This window comes from Podarcis erhardii (assembly GCF_964252035.2).
Source record: "Podarcis erhardii genome assembly, chromosome: 9".
Classification (NCBI taxonomy): Eukaryota; Metazoa; Chordata; class Lepidosauria; order Squamata; family Lacertidae; genus Podarcis; species Podarcis erhardii.
The window spans coordinates 60,146,102-60,151,631 of record NC_138512.1 but is presented as its reverse complement, the minus strand read 5'-3'; positions in this window follow the sequence as shown (position 1 = coordinate 60,151,631).

Sequence of the window (5,530 nt, the reverse complement as noted above, 5' to 3'; positions counted from 1 at the left end):
GTTCTTCACCCAACTTAAGACAATGATGTCTTTGTTTTGTTTTGAGAAGAAAGTTGGTATCCCCTGCACCTTCTGAGATGACAAGAAATATCATTGCTAACCATGAGCAGGACACTCAGGACTAATCTACACTAGTGAGTTATGATGTTATAAATGTGTTATAAAAATGTGATACCAGGGGGAGCTGTAGAGCAGTCAATGGAAAATTGCATTGAGAGCTATATAACGGGATTTCTTTTCTTCGCTTTTTAAAAATATCAATGTAGAGCCAGCCTGCGTTCAATCTGCAACACAAAGAGCCCTGCTTCACTTGCTATAGAACCATAGAATTGTAGAGTTTGAAGGAACCCCAAGAGTCACCTAGCCCAATGTGGGGCTCGAACCCACAGCCGAGATTAAGAGCCTCATGATCTGTCAAAGCAGTTTAAAGTGGCACATGCATCAGTAGGAAAATTAATCATAAAAAAAAATCACAGTAGTGAATTATTTGGGGAGTGATCCTCCAGAAAAAGTGGAGGTCCTGAAGGTCTTTCCCAGTTTCTTTCCCAATCCAATTCCCTGCCCTCTGCTGCAGAAAAATAATAAAAAAGAAATCAGAGCAGACTTTTCTCTTTGCTTTTTCTCTCTACACTCCCCCCCAAACCAGCTGCATGTTTAGCAGCTGTATCAGGGAGTGGCGATGAGATCTGGAAAATGGGATGGAAGGGACAATGTGAAGCCAATCCTCCATCCCAGCACCACTGTTGCACCTCATACCTGCTTTGAACTGAAAAAGCAGACTGGGAGACCTGACGACAGATCTCCTGTGTTGCGTTTGATGCAGCCCTTGGTGTTGCTTCCGAAAGCAAACACATGCTGTGGACAAGACGGAGTGCTTCCGGAAGTGGCAGAAAGATATTTCTAAATTTGTCTGGCAGGGCAAAAAGCCCAGAATTAAGTTTAAGATATTAACTGATGCGAAAGAAAGAGGGGGCTTTGCCCTGCCAGACTTAAAGCTGTACTATGAAGCCGCAGCTTTCTGCTGGCTAAAAGACTGGCTACTTCTCGAGGACACTGACGTACTAGATTTGGAAGGTTTCAACAATGCTTTTGGTTGGCATGCATACTTATGGTACGACAAAGTTAAGATCAATAAGGCCTTTAAGAACCATATTGTTAGGAAAGCAGTATTTAATGTCTGGACAAAATACAAAGACTTATTGGAAAACAAGACTCCGAGGTGGCTTTCGCCTCTGGAAGCTAAGGCCCGAAAAAGACCCAATATGGAGGCCAAATGGCCAAAATATTGGGAAATATTAGAAAAAGATGGAGACAATTGGAAATTGCAGAGTTTGGAGAAAATGAAGGATAAAGTGCGAGACTGGTTACATTACGCTCAGATTAAAGAAGTTTTTAAAAATGACAAAAAGTTAGGGTTCCAGGTGGAGAAATCGAAATTAGAAACAGAATTGTTAGAACCAAAGACTAAGGTACTATCTAGAATGTATAACTTGCTGTTAAAATGGAATACACAAGACGAAATGGTTAAATTGGCTATGATAAAGTGGGCACAGGACATTGGGCATAACATCATGTTTGAGGACTGGGAAAGGTTATGGACCACTGGTTTGAACTTCACTGCTTGTAATGCTCTGAAGGAAAATGTAATGAAAATGATATATAGATGGTACATGACCCCAGTTAAACTTGCCAAAATATACCATTCGTCTGATAATAAATGTTGGAAATGTAAAGAAAATGAAGGAACATTCTTTCACCTCTGGTGGACATGCCCTAAGGTGAAGGCCTTCTGGGAAATGATATATAATGAACTGAAAAAGGTATTTAAGTATACCTTCACTAAGAAACCAGAGGCCTTCCTCCTGGGTATTGTCGGCCAGAAGGTGTTAAAGAAGGATCAAACATTTTTTATGTATGCAACAACGGCAGCAAGGATACTCATTGCTAAAAACTGGAAAACTCAAGATCTACCCACACTGGAAGAGTGGCAGATGCAGCTGATAGACTATATGCAACTGGCCGAGATGACTGGCAGAATCTGAGACCTGGGAGAAGAGAGGATTGAAGAAGATTGGAAGAAATTTAAGATGTATTTACAAAAACATTGTAACTTGGTTGAAAATTAAGAAGGATGCTAGATTATAAAAAATTGGCCACCACTAAACTAGATTTGAATTTGATGATAAGTGAGATTAAAGAAAACATAATTTTTTTGGAGAATTGCTAGATTATATTTAAATGAGTGGATATAAGACTGTAAACAAGTTGATAATTTGCTTGGAAAAACCTTTTACGATGAAAATGGGAGCAGGAGACGTGAGGGAGTCCAAAGAATTGATGAAACTACGTTGCGTTGGAAGTAAGATTGTTTATTATTTGTGTATTTGTATTCAAAAACTTTAATAAATATTTATAAAAAAAAACAAAAAAAAAACGAAAGCAAACACATGCTACTTAGCCAGGTTTGTGGTGCTTAAGAGGCAAGAGGTTACAGTTCTCTCGCCGCCTGCACAACATTCTCCCAGTCTCTGAAAGAAGATCAAGTATCTCACATTGAAAATTATCTTCTCCAGTTTGGGTCCAGCCAGTTTTGGTTTCCTGTGTGTGTGTGCGGGGGAGGGGGGCAGGCAGCTTTACCAGCCACACATAACCCTTGTACTGTTTCCCACACTGCACTAAACCGACACCAGTATTTTTCCTCCCGAGTTAAAATATTTGCCACACACGTCTGAGAAACTCCTTGGGAGCATTTGGGCATGAGGAAGATGACACCCCTGGGACAAAATTACCCTAAACTGTGTAATTAAGAATCCTGGGATTTATAATGTTTCCAAGGTCAACTTACATGATCCCTGCTGCTCCCTTTATGTATTTTTCTCTTGGGTGGTAAGTGTTGTGACATTTCAGAAGGCTGGTATTAAGTTCCCCTAAACCATTTTTTCCCTTCTACGTAATATTAAAAGCAAGGGAAGGGATTTCTGCTTTGATTTCTTTGCTTTTTGAAAATCACATTCTACTAAATATCCACAGCCAGCCTAATGTTTAACACAGCTGATGGATTATATGCAAGCCCACCATTTGTTAGGATTCTAAGCCCCCCTTTCTGGCAGGGCCCTTAAAAGAAGCACCATTTAAAGAAATATTTTTATGTATTGAAGGTTCAGGATGTTTTAAAACATTTTATACCTTCTTGCAGCTTCCTAAGCCAAATATTACACTTATTGTAGTGACTGAAATGCGGCTGCAAATTAGAGAGCTTTTGTTTTAGCACCAGTAATAAAAGCACCAGTACAATGCTGTGGAGCCAGCGTTTTTCTTAATTGCCATCTTGTTTTATTAGATGTTTACTGGCCTCTCTCTACCTTAGCTATGGCATCTCTCCCAAGAGACTGCTAGGAACAAACAGCAGTTACTTGCTTTCTCATTATTTCCTAATACTTCAGACTCCTGTCTGAGCATTCTCTAAATGGCTGCAGTCCTGAGTTCCTCAGGGATTGCCTTTTCTAGAAGGCTATCACCTTAGATATTCTGCCAAGACTATGCTGGGTATTCCCTCCTTTGTACAAAATTGATCAGGGATTAGGCTTTGCTATAGTGCTACCAAGTCTGGCAGATCAAGGAGAAGCACCAGGCAATATCCTTGTTACGAGGAAGAACGGGAAAGCTTTTTCAGTCACAGATGAGGGGCAGAGACAAAAGTGGTTGGAGCAATAGATGGAATATACACTTCTCTTTGTACAGTAGGTTGCATTCTCTCCAGGCAAAACAGTGAGGTTTTGACATGCATATGTCCATCCAACATAATCATGCTGTATCACCACTGCTGAACTCAAATCTACATGCCCTCTCTCCCTTTAGGAGACGGCCAATGTCTTGCTTGCCCCACAGCTCCTATTGATGTTTATGGGCCACCTTGCTTCAAAGCTTGTAGGAAGTGATTTGGTTCATTGTAACAATTTTACTTGGAATCACAGCAGCTAGGTAATTGGTAGAGTACTTTTTTAAAAATAAAATAAAATTAAAATCACTATTAATTACTTAACATCTCAAATATTCTGTTCAGGTAACAGGAGTACGAAAGAATACACCAGTTGCTGCAGATGTAAAAACGTGCAAATTCACACCTACTGAACCACTAAGAAATTTTGCCTTCATCTTTGTCTATACTAGAACTGGTCTTTTAATTTTGTACATCTCTCACACCCCACCCCCCAATAATAAAGACAGCTAACCAGATTACTTAGATGACAGTATTAAAAAAGAGCATAAAGCATTGACAGATCACAAGACATATATTTTGTAATTCAGCAGAATCTGGGATGTGCTCAGTAAACTACTTTGCATTTTATGTTGCTTTTATTCCTAGATTTTGAATGCAGAATATTTTTACAAGAGGGGCTGGGAAAGGAGATATTGGATGAACGTGGCAGAAATCAGAGGGTTTGGAGAAATGAGATATGCAGACACAGGTCTCCAGCTACAAGGACCAGTGCTCCTTTTGGCTGCCCAGCCAGGATGTTGTAGAATTAAAAGGAGAAATACGATGGCGGTTAGGAACTTTTTTCCACACACCCATTCTCCACAAGCTGACCAGCACCAGCATCTGGACTTGCCACTACTGTACTGATTACCGAAACTTATTGAAACCAGATGAAAATCTGGTATTTTATTTCCCAAGTGCCAGTATGGCAAGACCACTTGCTGTACTTCTGTGCAACCCACACGGAGACATCTGAAAAATCTTGTTTGCTTATCTCCCCACTCTCCTTTCAAGACATACTCAAGTGCAGTTTCATTGGACAGCTGTTCTTGCCCTTCTCTGACTCATGTTAGATTGCAAGAATCAGCTACACTCAAATTTGGGAAACCTGTAAATTAGGATTCTATCACTTATGAGACCAGCAACCAACTCAGAACAAAACTAGACATGGCATAGCTTTTCTTATTATTTTAACAACCCTTGCTGGGGGGAGAGGCAAATTTGAACCATGGTGCCTTGAGGGCTGTTGGTTTTTTAAACTGTCTCCCCATGACATTTTGTTAATTAACTTCCCTCAAAACAGGTTTTCTGTCCTGCAAGGGAAAGCATATTAGTACGGTATCTGCAAGGTCACTCACTCCCCTGCCTGGCAAATAGCAGGTTCAGGAGGGCAATTTCAATTAGAACAGCATCATGCAAAGGGTGGGGGAGAGAGAGTTTAACACCTTCTCTGCACCACCTTCTCAATCCAATTAATCCCCCTCTCCATAACTTGACTTTTTATTATTGATTCTTTTAAAGTATCACTGATCCTAGCTACTTATTTCCTGCATCGTGATTAATTGTACTCGCAGAGGGGGGCTACCCGCTTTAAGCATGGTTTCAATTTGCAGTCAAATCCAAAGCTTGTTATATCCAGTCCTATGATTGTTGACAAGCATGACTTTTACAAAACCTTACAGACCTACAGACCAATCACTCTAGTTGGCCAGGAACTCTGTCATTTCATTGTGTCAAATAGCATTAGACATTATTACACACCACATATGC